Genomic DNA, 15,751 nt, shown 5'->3' with positions numbered 1-15,751 from the left:
ATTATAAAAATGCCAGGTGGAAATGAAGTGTTTCTTTTTTCTTTTTTTTTTTAGGTGATTGTGGTGGTGGCGCTGTAGTGGACTGTATCGGTGTCTGCGGTGGTGTTGCTAACATTTCCATCGATACATGCAATCAATGCCTCTTACCTGGCGAAAAAAACGTTTTTAAGGATTGTCGCGGTGACTGTCACGGGAATGCAACCCTCGACGACTGCAATGTGTGTACTGGTGGCAATACGGGGAAGATAGCGAACTACTTGATCGACGCATGTGGTATGTTACCTACCTTGTCATAACTCTCTGTCTCTCCTTTTGAAGTGTAATGCGAGGATAAGGTTCGGTGTGCTGAGAGAATGATTAAACATAACTATTTCTCCTTAGCTTGAGATCAACTTCAGTCTTCTGATAAAATCAGCGTGACTCGACTTTTTTTAGTTGTTTCGCCGTTTTAAATTTTAAAAAGCTATTCGAAACAAAGATAGGGTAAGTTTTGTTAGGTTTAAACGCGTTTTTGTATATTTCGTTTACGTGTTGGTACCTGCTAAAAGTTTTACATGACGTTTCATTCACTGGTCAATACATCACGTAATTTAGCTCGTTCCGTAGGGACTCTTTCCGTTTTCCTACACGTGTTAGGTTTTAGGTTTCAGGTTTACGTGAGTGTATTCAGTGAGATAGTTGCGACCGGCTACGAGCTACAGCTATCTACCAAAAGTTTTCTTGCTACCGTGCATGCTGTTGTCTCCTCTAGGAGCTAGACTAAAGTAAGTTCCTGTACATTTATTTTAGGTTTATTTCATCTTAGTTTCTTCACATTGTCCATTTATTTTAGGCTTTTAGTTTTCTACATAGTCGTTTCTTTGTTTCTAGAGTTACGTTCTTGTAGCTCATTATACTTAGGTAGTTGTCGTCCTATTTCGTTTATAGTTCGAACCACGAAGTCACAAACTATTGGCATAGTAATCATACGTTGAGTGTATTTACATCTGCTGGATTAAACTTGGACTTTGGCATGATTATACGTGCGTTCGAATTCAGCTCCGACACTATTCGCGTTACACCAGTCCAGTTTTCCACAAAGGTAACCTCTCAAGGTTACAAGTTTTGTTTCTCTTCTTTAAAAAAAACGTGCTACGTCTTCATGCGTAAGGAAAATGATTGGATAGTGAAGTATTAAGGCACAGGGTTCTCACACAAGCGGCGTGTCTGGTCGTTTGTTCGAAATATAAAGAAGTGTATGGGAGAATATCGAAGAGTCGTAATATCGTAAACTTATATCAAGGAACGTCTATGTTAAGGCTCAAAATAAATATAAACCTACCTGACTTGCGGTGTATTGTCGTTTCTGTGGTTCTAAATGGCGAATTTGAGCGATTTGGTAGATTTTGCGTTGACTGTCACTTTACTGTATAAGGAGGAGACGAGGGTGGAAAGCTCCTTTTCGACCGCTCCAGCGCGAAGCCGATTTTCACCTAGAAATTAGAATCGCCCGGCTTCCGAATCGAACACCCTTGTCTCCTTCTTCAATATTTTCCCACACATTTCTTTATATTTCGAACAAACGACCAGACACGCCGCTTGTATGGGCTCCCTGTGATTAAGGAAAAGTAATTTTGTTAAAAAGGTTGTGCTTGGTCATCGTGGTAAAGTACATTAATAATAAAGTATCATCGTTTGTCTCGCGATGTGGTCACTCATAATGTGAATCGCGACGTATCGACTGCATTCTGCTAGTCTTCATCAGGCGCCTGATGAAGACTTGTAGTGTGCTGATAAAAATGTATGATGATAAAAATGCTGACGTCCGATCTCAACCTTACGATACTGTTAAGCGCGACTGAATATATCCACATAGAAGTCTGCGCTGTATAAATGTAAGAATGTAATGTAATGTATGCAGTTGGAACCGGCAAACGATAATTCGTTATTATCAACGAAAAGTATTGTGCATCTTTTTTTCTCAGTTCGTGAGCGGGCGGTACTCTACAGATCCTGCGATTTGATTGGTTCCGAGAGCGGGCAGTATTCTCCCATCCGGCCTGCTCATAGCAGGCGGTATCCGTTTCTTTTGAGTCACTTTGCAGAACATCTCAAGCTTCGTTGCAATTTTTCACAAATTTATCTTATTTTGCCGGCTGAGCAGAATTTTTAATCATAGACTTCGTCATGACTTTTTGACGATAAATAACATTAATTCTTTCTTCTCTCTCGCTCTCAAATCACTTTAGTTTTTCCGCAAAAATTGATTACGAGATAAATTTTGTGGTACTAGATTTGTTTTTAAAAGATTAAAACGCGGCCTTAAAACAATTTTTTATCTAATAATCCTTCACAAAAAGTAACTCAGAAACGAGAGGTAGCTGCAGTTAACAGTTATGCTAGTCGATATGACTCTCATTCGTTAATATTTGAATTCCTAAACACAACTTGTTCGTTTGTGAAACGTGAAACATTAGGCGAAGCTTCTATTAAACACACTTCGCCTATCCTTCGCAAGTCCCTTGAATTTGGACATTTCTATCGTAAATTTCACAACAGAAACTGAAGGAATTCGATGATTAAAAGTCGCATTTAATCCCTTTGTGTCTAGCTGAAAAGAGTCTCACTGCAACTTTTCGGCGGAAGAAAGAGATTTACACACACCATTACAGAAAACAAACGAGCAGACTGACAACTCCAAAACAGACATTTGCATTCACCGTTACAATTTGACTTTCCGTGACGTTTCAAAACGAAACAGGGGTAAATCCTCGAAGATTAATCGTCGTTAGACATAAACAATACTTTCCGTAAGACCTCTGAGTGTTTTTTTTTTTTTTACGACAAGATCGGCGCATGGTCATTTCACTCGTGTGTGTTTGTCATACCAGTACTATTGTTTATTCAAAACCGTACATACGATTTTATTCTCCTTAATCGACAGCTGTCACATCATGACAGTTACTTAACAAGAACTGTTTCAAATTTTTCTCGGAAGCCTTTTAAGTTACCTTTACAAATAAAAAAGTTTCGTTGAAAGTTTTCTCTTTATTTTGAATAACGTGTTTTCTTTATCATCCACTCGTTAAAAAATTGTCAAGTTTATGGAGTATTTTCCCTTAATTAACCTCGTAATTGTAGCCCTAAATCATTCGTGTTCTTTAGGCAATTTTTTTATGAGTTAGAAAAAAATAAAAATGTCATTCACCAGCATAGTTCGCCCATATTGGGGGAAAACTGTGCCCTCTGTCTTGAGTACTGCCCAAGGCCGTAGGCTGAGGGCGGTATCCAAGACTTCGGGCAAAGTTTTTCCCAATACGGACCTCCCGACTGTTGAGTAGCATATATTCATGCGAAACGTAACTAAGACTTAGAAGGTGGGTTAGCATTCCCTTCAAAATGAAACAAAAATAAAACGAAAGGTGATTTACATGCAGGCAACTGCAAAGTTTGTAATCCACTAAGTCAACTTTAGCAGCCTTGCTCCTGTTCGGAGGCTTCTAAACAAAGCGCACAACTAGCAAATGACCTATTTTAATGGGTTGATGAAACGAAGCATATTCTCTTTTCGCCTCTTCTCTTGATTTCCTCCAAACTTAAACAGGTGTGTGTAATGGGACCAACTCGACATGCTTAGGATGCGACGATGTACAAAACAGCGGTCTCGTGAACGATGCTTGCGGCAAGTGCGGAGGAGACGGATCAACGTGCACGGCACTTGCGAGATCTATTCCACAAACCATTGCGAGCAGCCAACCTAATGTCTGGGTAATTGGTGCTGGATTAGATGCAGGAAACAGGACTGTGTGTGCCTTATACAATCCAGAAAGCGGAGAAGAGGTTGTCAATACCACAGGTACCTAATGCCAACCAGGCTTCTCTTAAACAAAGTTCATTGTCTCTGCCTTCTAAATAAATCGAAGTTTGCTTAAAACTAATAAAAGTTCCTATACAACACATGATTTCATCGATCACACAATTTCGCTATATGTTGAAACCAGGGTAAATTCTTGTATGCTCTTTCCTCCTGTCAATGCATACGCTCACTTGGAAATGAAAAACTTAAGAGATAACGTAGCTCCATTTTCTGCCTTTAAAAGCACGCACAACCCACAATTCCTCTATTCGCTCCGACGAAGGGCTAACACTCGAAATGTCAGCTTTTGTAATCGTTACGGTGGCCAATTTACCCTTTCAACTTTGTTGATATATCCAAATTATTTCTTTACTCCAACCGACGCAGCCCAAACAGTTTCTTTCGAAACTACCAGCCTTTATTCTTAAGTGATAACGGCCAAGATAAAAAGAAACACGGTTCTAAATTTACGCACGAGACGTAAATATGGCGCCTTTTATGATGATGTCATGGAATTGAATCGGAAAGTTAATCTTCTGACTGAAAGAATATATGTAAATTGCATTTACGCTTGGAAATGTTTAACCTCTGCCAAGAGAAATTCACTTCCTGGTCCTTGCCTGGAGAGAAAAAGGTTGATAGCGCCTTGTGTCTCCTTGGGTCTCCAACCACAATTATGAACCCCTTAAAGTTAAGATGACATAATACGAGCATAGTGATTCACTTTCCTTCCTCAGGAGTTTTTGTCACTAATTGTTTCTTATGTCCTTAAAATTATCCTTCAAGCCACCGAAAGAAATCTCACGCATGCTCGCTGCGTTTTTCAACCCTGGACCAATTACACAGCGGGTGAATACAACCTCTCAGTGATACTTATCCATAATGGTGCACTGCAAGTGAAAGTCAACGAGTCAGTTCCAGTATATTACTACAATAGCTCAAATCTCACTTTGAGGAATGTCACGCCATACGAAATTCCCAAGGACGACTTACCGGATTACGTGACGCTGATTGGCGACGGCTTCTTTGACTGGAAAGAGACCGTGTGTTATTTTGATTCCCACGAAAGCAAAGATCTCATCTTTGTAAACGAAACTCATCTTAAATGCAAAGTAAGTGTTTATGCCGGAAAGGGAAGATGGGTTAAAATCAGTTGTTTTGATGTAGCATGGTTGTTTAGAAGGATAACTGAGGAATATATTGACTCGCAAAGAAGTTTTCTTCTGCTTCCTCAAAGAACCTGACCTAGGGTGGTAATCTGTGATTGATTGCCTTGCATCTTTTCCTGCGGATAATGAGATCTAATACCCGATTTAACAAACCTCATGAAAAAGACATTCAAAGTAATAATTAGCATGTTTGGCCATGCTCATTAGTGAAACTAGTGTTATTAAAAGAATCATCGCACATCGACATATTTGGTTAGATAAGCCATGATTGTCATTACATGACGCAATGCTTGAAATCAAAGGAGCACTCTGGTGATTCTGAACACCAATAATAACAAATAATAAATAACACATTTTACTCTGTCAAACTGTATACCTTAACCTTCCTTTAATTCGTAGACACCAGCAGCTGTTACCTCTGTCCGGTTCACTGTGTCTCTTTCCATGGATGGCGGACTCGTAACCGTTGGTAGCGCTGTTCTGACTGCCTATGCACGCGCTCCCAACGTCACCACTGTGAAGTTCAGTAACTCAGCCGCCTCGATACTGGTTCTTTTCGACATCAGTACTGACATTGCCAATGACGATGAAACTTGCGAAAATTTCTTTAATGCAGCAACAGTTGCTAGTTTTGGAGTTGGTGCAGAATGCCACTTAAGCAGCTGGCGAGAAGTAACTATTCTCCTCGGAGCCGGCGCAAATGTTTCTACTGGCGACAGTTTGGTGTTTAAGGATAACGTTTTCCGAGCAGTCGGAGAGACATACAGTGAGTTTTACATTGGTTCAGTCCCAGTCCAGGGACCTGATGATCCCTTGAGACCCACACCCGTGATCACAGGTAAATTTAGTGGTGATGTTAAGGTAGAGCTTACGGCGAATGATGACAAAGAGCTTTACTACCAAGGATGTAATATTGTATTAGTTGTTATTTTGGAATTTCATCTAATATTGACAGGAAAGAGTGTTTCTAGCGTTTTTTGCGAATCGATGCATCTGACTGTCTCTTTTTTACAAGGTCCTGAAGTTCTTTCCTCCTGTGGAAATCTCTCTCTCTCTGGATCCCAATCCTACGGAAGTGGTGGCCGGCCACTTATCTTTAATTGGTCCGTGACGTTTTCTAATGGCAGTGACGTAACAGACATTGAAAGCGTCCTCACAAATGATGATAGCGTGAAGATCAATGGAAAATTACTTGAATCGGGGAAAACATACGCGTTTAAGCTTAAAGTGGCAAACTTCCTTAACCCGTCAGGTTTTGAAGAAACAACTCATTCAGTTACTAAAAATTCTGATCCAGTCCCGGCCTTAACGCTCAGTTCAAGCATCGATCTAATAGATGGGAAGGTTTATGTATCGGAGGAGTTTTCTATCAAAACAAATGCAATTGTAAGTAATTTCATGATGTTTACTACGACTGCAGTCAATCCTTGCCCCATTTTTTTCTCTTTCTTACTTTTTTCCTCCTTATCCTTCCCTTTTTCTTCCTTTTCTCTACATTTCCCTCCCTATCCTATGCGTCTCCTCCCTGCTCCTTCTTTTGCCCTCTCCTAATAACACAATTACATAATTATGCGTTCCATCACCAGGTCTAAGTAACAGCTAATGACGTTCTTCTTTTTTCCACAAACACATCCACGCAGTAGAAACCTTGACTCTAATGGACTCATATAAGCTTCTGAGGAATTCTTTTCAGGAACAGGAGTCCCCCTTCTTTAATTAAAATCCCAAGGATATTATTTGATGAGGTGGTGCCACATTGGTCCACTTGGAGGTCTGTAATAATCGTCTAGATTTTCATTACTCGATCTAGGTTGCAGTGTAAGGGACAGTGTATTAAGTATTCTCTTTTATCAACCTTTGAGAAAAGAATCTATACTCTACAGGTAGCACCTTGTGTCAATAATACTAGAATGACCTTTTCATGGATGGTAACATGTACCAACGTAAATGCAGAACAAAAGGTGCGAAACAGTGCTTCGTTTCAGAACACGAAAAATAAGCCGTCTCTCAGGTTAAGCGTGGGGGTACTGACAGCGGAGGTCATCTGCACATTCAACGTGACTGGAAGTATGAGCTATGATGCAAATGTTAAGAGTTCCGTAAGCGTCGTTATCAAGGCTTTGGCTACTCCTCTCGAACCATATATAACTGGAGGTAAGGGCTATTTCGTGGATCTTCTTTCCTGATTTCATTTTCTTAATGTCTGTTCACACATTCTTAGTTGGAATTATATCAAGTGTGGATACTCACTAGGCATAGCCAAGGGTTTGAATGCGAAACATCTGGCGACAAATTCAGTTGATAACAAAGAGGGATTCTTGTCATGGTGCGAGACTCTTTCTGCTTAATAAAGTTCTTCTCTCCATCTAGAAGCATAAATGTCAAGATGTTTGTTCGAAAAAACCTGACAAAATACTGTGGATTACCTAACAAAGTAGGATAAGCTATTGCAGTGGCTCGTTCGTAGACTTGATCATTACCTCCCTTTTTCAGGTGATCGACAGATAGGTCGCGACGGTGGGTCGGGTAGAACTCGATGCCAAGACATTGACAGTGGATCCTGATGACCTTGACGATACTGACGGAAATTCTTTTAGCTGCACGTGGAGCTGCGTAGATGGTGTGGCTCCCTGCCGCTCAGTTATAGACAAATTAATTATATTACGTGCTGATTCTCCATGTGTAACGGCAGTGCAGAGCCGAAGCTTTGGAGCAGGAAAATCTTATGTAATCAGGTATGGGTAACAATCAGCTTCATCATCAGCATTATTAAAAAGTCTCTCGAATAAAACTAGGAGCTTAGTAATTCCGTTGCGGCAGTATAAAAAGCTGTACATAGTAGGATTCGAGTTACTATTTCTTGCTCGAAGGAACCGCATGCCTGAGTTATGGTCAAGATCAGTTTAAAAGATACCCAATATGACCTCCCTTGTTTCCACCACTTCCCACTTAATGCCAGTAGTAAACCAGAGATCACTCCCTTCTTCATATCTCTAGAACCTATGCACTCATTTAAAGTAAATGGCCTTTAAAGATGATGATTACGACCTGACAAAAACAGCAACTGTGAGCTTCGTCTCCTACTAATTTAGGATTACCTAAATTAGTAGGACGAATATAGAGTTAGGGAAACAAAAAGGTGATGGGTGGTCAGGGCACACTTGTACGAAGCACTATTGCCGTGGTTTTTAATCTTTTCACCTCGGTACACCGCATTTAACCGACATTTCCCTCATTAAATTTCCCAAGGATATCCTAGGATACCTAAAATAAGATTACAGGAAGGGCATATAACATTTTCGCAAAAGTGATTTTATACCTTAAGTAAGAGAACTAATGTTGATGCTTCGTTTGACATAAACAGAGGAAAATAGGTTTTTTCTCGCGTAGCTTTCATTCTCACCGGGTGTATAGCTTCAACACCATAGATATGAAAAGATCTTGTGCATAACCAGTCAAGTAACTCTCAAATACAATGATATTTCGCTATCTCAATTTCAGCTTTCTTAGTAATACCATGAAAAGATTTAAAATAATTTTTTGCACAAGTTTTTCTACTTTTCTGTTGAATCATAAATTGATTGGCACAATATCAAGCGCAATCAATAGCTCTGTAAAGCACCACCTTATTTTCTTGACGGTTAGAAACAAATTGTTCGGTAAAGGATAACAGTTCTCAAGACTCCATTTGAGAGGTGCCACTCCAGTCCTGGGTCATACATGGTTTATTTTCCTGCAAGACACTTTATTATCACATCGCTTCTATCCACTCAAGAATGTAGATCAGTACCAGGGAACTGTCTGGAAGCGAAACGAAGTCCAAGAGGGCCCGGGAAATGGCAATAATTCTAATCGCATTCTGCTACGAAATCGATGATCAGCTGCGGCGTTGTGGCCATGAAGGTCGGAGAGCAAACTTTTCCCATCTTTACTTTATAATTGATGGTCGTTTACTAAAACTTCTTTACTCTTATTTGCCAGTGTGACTGTAAGCAAAGGATCACGATCAGCCTCTGCCTCTATAACGCTGACCGTGGTAGAGGGAAACCCGCCAGCTGTGTGGGTGGACATAGCACAGATTAAGGTCAAAGCAAGTGACAGAGTAATACTGGATGGATACTACAACTCAAGTGTCGAGCCTGCTAAGGTGGAATGGACTTGCCCTCAGGCACAAGGTACGTTCTAAACCAAACGAGTCAGTGTTTTGCCATACAAAATCCAGAGTCAGGATTTCATTGCATTCAGAAGTAGAGTCAAGAACTCTCTCCTGTTTATCTTTCAGGTTTCTCCACTGTTGACTTGACTAAATACACACTCGATAAAGAATACATCAGTGGAAGTATATCGTTTGCAATGATGGTCCTCCCTCAGTATGTTGTGAAACCGGGCAGTAAATATCGATGTAAGTTGACAGTGAGCGACGGAAGTAACGAGGGTGCAGCATTTGTAGTGGTGGAGGTGAGAACTGGGCCTAGTTCCGGTTCGTTCGAAGTTTTCCCGACTGCTGTGCAAGCGCTGGATGTCGTAACTATGACAGGTGAGTGACAAAAAGCACAACCGTGCAGTATGATCCCTTTTAATTATCTTTTCTTCCTCAAAGTTCGCGTGGGAGCAGTAAAAAGAAGTCAGCATATTTAGTGACTGGCCTTGAGATGCTGTCTTACTAAAACCTAAGACAGACTGGGCACTCTCAAGAGGGCTCAACAACTACTTGCACCTAACTTTACCGATACATGGCAACTGCCTTGTTACACTTGAGGAATATTATTTAAAAATTTGAGCCATTACTATCGAGGAAAAACTAACATTCTCCCATGGACATGACCTCTACCTGTTGAACCAAAAACAACGCGGAACTTGCCAATGACGTCCACTCGAGGGGTCGAATCCTCAAGCACTGTCTACGAAAACACACTTTCTCAGGAGGGACAACACCCAAAACATCAGTTCCTAAGGAAGAAACACACCCAGACAATCAAACCTCGCGACTTTCTTATCATTAACTACGTTCTTCGTTGTGAAATTCTACTTATCGAAGCCAAGAAAGTATTACTTAACGCCATATTAACCATGTAAGTGAACAAACTCCAACTAACCTAACTTCAAAACTAGTTTCGTCTACGACCTCGTCAGTTGATAACAAATTTGTTATCAACTGACGAGGTCGTAGACGAAACTAGTTTTGAAGGTTTCGCAGTAGTGTGTTGAAAGTAGAAAATAGTTGGAGTTTGTTCACTTACATGGTTAACTACGTTCTTGTTTTCAAACTTATAGCAAAGCAATGGATAACTGATTCAGACGCCGGCCCACTCCGATATTCATTTGGTGAAATAATCAGTCAAAATATCTGCGAGACGTATGGACCTCCGTCTACCACACCAGAAAAGAAAGACATCGTTCCACCAGGATCTGGTCCAAATAATATCCTTACCTTATGCTGTGTGATTGAGGATAAGTTCAGATCGTACGCTATCAAAACGTTCAATATCACTTCTGCCCCGCCGGATCCGGCGGATCTACATCCAGCTGCTTTAGATAACTTGTTTGAAAATGCTATTGACGATAAGTTACTGAGTGGAGACACAGATAAAGCCATGGGAGCATTGATCAGCATAACAGGGACTGTCTTGGACGACTCCACTAACACCTCAGGTGAGCGAATGAGTGATGGCGTATAAACCAAGCGATGGTGTATGAACCAATTATCTGAACAATTGTATGAACTTTGAATTCTATTTCTCAATTTTTTTCAGATGATCTGAAGCGTAAAATCTCTCGAAAAGCACAAGGAGCTATTTTACTAATCTTGGACACCACCACAATTGACCAGGATAATGCGGCTCCTATGTTGACTGCTATCGTCCAAACAGACGCAAAAGCTGCCAGCAACAGGTAAACCATCCGGGGATTATCTATGAAGGATAAACAGTGCACACAGTATGATCAAGATTCCAAAAGTCGCAAATGTTCGTTCAAATGTTGTCGTATGGTTTAAATGAAGACATTTAGATATTCTAGTCTTCTCGGATAGAGACGAATAAATGGAGGTCACGTCTCCTGCAGGGTTAAGGGTAGGAGACGTTAACTTCCCACGCACGAGATTACTATGTGATGGATGTCCTCCTCTGGGGTGGGATGGGTGGGTTTTGTTGGAGCTTAAACCTCGTAGGAGACCCATGTCCTATTGTTTCTGCTCCAGTACTTGGTACAAATCCTCAAATAAATAAATAAATATATAGATTTTGTGGATTCTTGTTGATATATTCTAAAATTTGATGTTTCTTTAGTTTTGAGCAATTTATTTGCATGTAGCTTTTGGACTTTGTATAGCTTTTGGACTTTGTATTAGCGCAATGCATCTGTAAATGTTTACTTAATCTTGGAGGTTATCTTTAAATTAGCTGTTAGTGCTTCTGATTGTTTATAGATGGTCATATGTGCCTCTATCTCGCAAAGAGCATGGGTGTGATGTCAGCTCCGAAGGTTAAGAAAAGACAACCCATTGAGAACATAAGCGCTAAACATTTTGGTAGTAGTAATGGAACTTTAGTTTCTGAAGTTGGAGCATAAGTCGGGAGTTAGTAAACGTTGTAACAGCAAAGGAGTGGCACATTTAAGGGGAAGCTTTGTAATCCAAGACTCCTGGTAGCCTTTGCTAAGCGAATTTGCAGAAGCTATATAACCCCAAACATCCCAACGTTAGAATTTGGCATCCACCATAATTGACACGATCAAAGCATTTGCATTTTTTATTTCAACATTATAAAAATCAGGATTTTCATTTTCTCTCTAAAGAGTAGAGAGGCCCTTCTTAAAACCTCTCAAATATGTTGGTCTCCTTCGCAAACGGCATTCGGGGGGAGGAGCGTTGCGTGACGAGTCTGAGAACGGCTTTGAAGGAGACTTGAATGTGTAAGCTGTAAGCTATAAAATTGAGCGCCACAACCCTTAAAGTGGACCATAGAAAAGCTCATTTAATCTATCCTTCCCTTTTTAATGTATTTTAGTTCCGGCGTGGCTCTTGCGGCAGTGAAGATTTTGGATGGATTTGGCGACAAACCTCTTCCCATCGAAAAAGCAAATAAATTTCTCGATTTTATCGGCGACCTTGCTGGCGATTCTGTAGAAAATGACACCAGCTTACAAGAGGTAGGTCAGGATACTCCAACATGGCATCTTTAAACTCTCCAAAATTAAGGGGGGGGGGGAGGGAAATGGTAATTGTGAAGCAAATTCAGAACTATAAAACCTTATTGAATGTATATCCACGAGAACCTAGTCAAGGTTTGCTTGGCAGGGTGGTGTTATTGGCCACTGATCGAAGCAAAAAATTAACCAGAGCACGCGATGACAGGATCACTAAATCAACTTGTACACTCTGAGCTTCCTTCACCGTCTGAGTAGGGATTCCACCTTTTTTAATTTTTCTCTTCATTATTCCACAAGCCACACAGGCCAACTTACGGAAATTCCTCTTATGACGCACGTTAGGTTTAGCAGGAAATATAAGCTTTAAGAAAAGCTTGGTAATAAGCGCTTGAAACTCCTTGGATAACATGGTGTTCTTCTGATATGAAGTGATCCATGGAATTTCTTAAGGTTCCCATCTTTTCTTATTGAATCTTGCAAACAGCGTTTCATGCGAGAGGTTCCCAGTAGATCATATAAGACTTCTCTCGAATCTGGCGATGGTTTCTCGCTTCGATACTTTCCTCTGTTTTGCTTATTGAAAGATACATGTTTTGATCTTTCATTACTTTCGCTTACAGAACGTGGAAGCAGCGTTTGATTCTCTGGCGGATAATTTGGTAAATAATCTTTTCCTTAACGAGGGAAAGGAAATATACAATGAAAAACTGGGATCAGTTAAGGTGCAATTAACAAACTTGAAGACTGTGGTGAAGGCAAACAGCAGACCTAATGCTCCCAGTTTCGATCCTGGCCCAGCTCTCGTGGGCCTTTTCAGTGGTCCAAGAAAGTGCCATGGAGGTAAAACATGCCAGGGAGTGGTCCTGAAAGTGGTCCAGTACAAGAAAGATTTGATTGCAGTAGATAAAGAGAGGCAGGATAACCAAGTTGATATTGATCACACTCAGGTGAAGCTATACATCATGCTTTTCGGTCGTAATCAGTTCAGTATTGATAGATCACCACGCTGAAACTCACTGCTTGCCGCGGCTTTGTCCATGATGCAAAAGCTAAACCCAACTGTGACTTAGTCCCTCGCGTTTCCTGCGCTTTCGGTCATCAACGAGTTCTTCCTTTGTGCTCTAAATTGATTTATCGTGATAATAATATTGTAATTAATTTGTTTTCGAAATTCTTTATTAGGACACTTAATCGATATACGTTCCAACGAGGACGCCACCATCACTTATGGCCGAGTTCTTTTCCATTTAGTTTACCCATTTTAACTTCATGCTTACTTTGGTGCCTTACAGGTTGTTGGCATTGACTTAAAAGACCCAGTTTCAAAAAACCCTCTTCCAGTTGCTGGTCTTTCACAACCTCTTGTCCTGAAATTTACCGTGTCGACCCCGCCGGTCGGTAAACGAAATGGCTGCAACTTCTTCAAAAAGGGTACAAAAGCCTGGGACAAAAATGGAATGACTGCCGTCGATGTAGGAAATAACACATTAGAGTGTCAGTCAACCCACGCGACATTCTTTGCTCCGTCCCATGATGCAAGTAACGCGACTAACGCGACTAACGCGACTAACACGACTAACGCGACTAACGCCACCACCACGGCAGCACCAACTGTTAAAGGTAAAAAAGGATTCTGCTTTCTCCTCCCCCCTAACAATAAAATTCTCACACACAAGTCATTTCAAGTTCCTCGCAAGGATCTCATTCACCCTCTTCTCCAATTCCCCTGTCATAATGGGGTATTAATAACCTTGTAGTTAGGGATATAAATTACAATGCTAAGAGCATGTTTGTATGGTGGCGGGAGTCCCCAGGTGGGTGATTTAATCCGCCTAGGAGGGGTAACGAACCTGTCCTTATAACATTTCATATGACATTTGTCAGCGCGTCAGGTGTCATGTAATCTCACCACCTTCATGTAAAAAGCTTCTAGGTCGCGTACTTATCGAATTACAGACCGCAATGAAATCCAGAAACGAATTTTAACCGAAGACAACTCCTTTAGCAAAGTGCATATCAGATTATGAGATGGGTTTGCTTGTACTCCTGTAGACTACAATCATCTTAGAAGGCGCTACTGAGAATAATTTTCTCTTGCTTACAAGCGAACGAAGTTCTCCGATTTTCCTTATCCGAACTTAAACATTTTAACGTTCTTGTTTTGCAGCGACAATAAAAGAAAAAGAGGACAAAAGCATGACAGGGGCTATTGTGGGCGGTGTAATAGGCGGCCTTGTGTTTATCGCTCTCGTCATTGGTGTCGTATTGTATCTCAAGAGGAAAAAGAATAAAAACTCAGGAAGGATATCTGCCGAGGATCCACCTCACTAAGTGAAGAAATATTTTTATAACATAACCAAAGTAAAGCGCGCGCTCTGATTGGTCAATTTAGCGTCCACCATTTGCCCATGGGTGTAGGCTGCTGACGTGAGCAAATACAAAGACTATTTTTCCGCGCGCGATTGTTTTTTCTGGTCACGCAAGATTTGTTAAGTAAAAGGGAACTCTTTAGCTACAATGTATCAATGTTATGTTATAAAACAAATGGTAAACACCACAGCGTACACTATTGAGTTATGGATGCACTTGGGAGGTTTGCTAAGCACTCAACAAGCTAGAGTCGCTCTCGGTTATCGCCTCGAGCGACTCTTACGCTTCTTTCGTGCTTTGCAACCTCCCGCGTGCATCCATAACTCAATAGTGTACGCTGTGGTGTTTACCATTTGTTAAATAGGTCTCTCACCATTTACTGGAGAACACGCAAACTATTTTGCTAAAATATCTTCTGCCAAAAAAAATTTGATCATTGCGACAAAACGGCAACTCCAGATATAGGTTGACAAGGGATTTTCCATTCAGAAAAAAAAGCTGTCGCAGGTCGCAGGGAAACTCTGGAGGATCCACCAGTATGCTTCGACATGAATTACGAATAGATTGAGTACATATGCATGTAAACGCAATTAAAAACAAAACTAATCATCGACACAAGCAGTATAAGTCATTCAAAGAAATTTCCATCAGCTTTTGGCTATATTTTTTTTGGAGGCAGTTTATTCTAATTTGTTCTACCACATTCGAAGCGGAAACTTGTCTTCTAAAACGTCTTCGCCCAAGGATTGATGATTGAATTTATCGAAATTCATTTTTAAATTCAAACAGCTGCCCTGCGTAGTATATTCATCAATATGTTGATTTAGAGATATGTCTCTATCTTTTGAAAATAATTTTTTTAACAGGTTATATTTATTTGCGTTTTTTGAACTAGAACCTCCCCTAATGTTTCTTCTTTTTCTAAATCTTAGCTGAGGCTGTTATTCGGTTGAACTCAACAAGCGAGAAATGAATTGATAAAAAGGAATTGAGCACCAAAATTACGCTTATTTCAAATTCTGTTTAATCAAGGCCATAAGAAACTAATGGATCATGAAATTAATTGTGGAAAGCAGTCAAAATAAGGCAACTGTGAAATCGGCGCAGCGAAGCAGTTTCCACACTCAGTCTAATTCAAAGAATTACACAACAATTCAGCAAGAGCTGTAACCAAAAATTAACACGACACTAGAGTTGATTGGCAAAAAAATGCAAAATTAAAAAAAAA

At 40.4% G+C, this 15,751-nt stretch overlaps 1 non-coding gene across 1 annotated transcript in view; it reads left to right on the top strand.

Moving 5' to 3' along the window:
• LOC111319339 (uncharacterized) overlaps positions 1–15,393 on the top strand; it is a 36,859-nt gene extending 21,466 nt beyond the window's left edge. Inside the window, exons 16-30 of the transcript XR_015998551.1 lie at positions 55–273; positions 3,584–3,835; positions 4,622–4,947; positions 5,404–5,842; positions 6,020–6,390; positions 6,888–7,158; positions 7,498–7,739; positions 8,986–9,179; positions 9,287–9,541; positions 10,279–10,656; positions 10,758–10,896; positions 12,012–12,153; positions 12,774–13,100; positions 13,446–13,773; positions 14,321–15,393. This is a non-coding gene — a transcript (uncharacterized LOC111319339). The remainder of the gene's footprint in view (positions 1–54; positions 274–3,583; positions 3,836–4,621; positions 4,948–5,403; positions 5,843–6,019; positions 6,391–6,887; positions 7,159–7,497; positions 7,740–8,985; positions 9,180–9,286; positions 9,542–10,278; positions 10,657–10,757; positions 10,897–12,011; positions 12,154–12,773; positions 13,101–13,445; positions 13,774–14,320) is intronic.
• The last annotated feature ends 358 nt before the right edge of the window (positions 15,394–15,751 follow it).

This window comes from Stylophora pistillata, chromosome 3, assembly GCF_964205215.1.
Source record: "Stylophora pistillata chromosome 3, jaStyPist1.2, whole genome shotgun sequence".
NCBI lineage: Eukaryota > Metazoa > Cnidaria > Anthozoa > Scleractinia > Pocilloporidae > Stylophora > Stylophora pistillata.
This window is presented reverse-complemented; position numbering and strand designations above follow the sequence as displayed.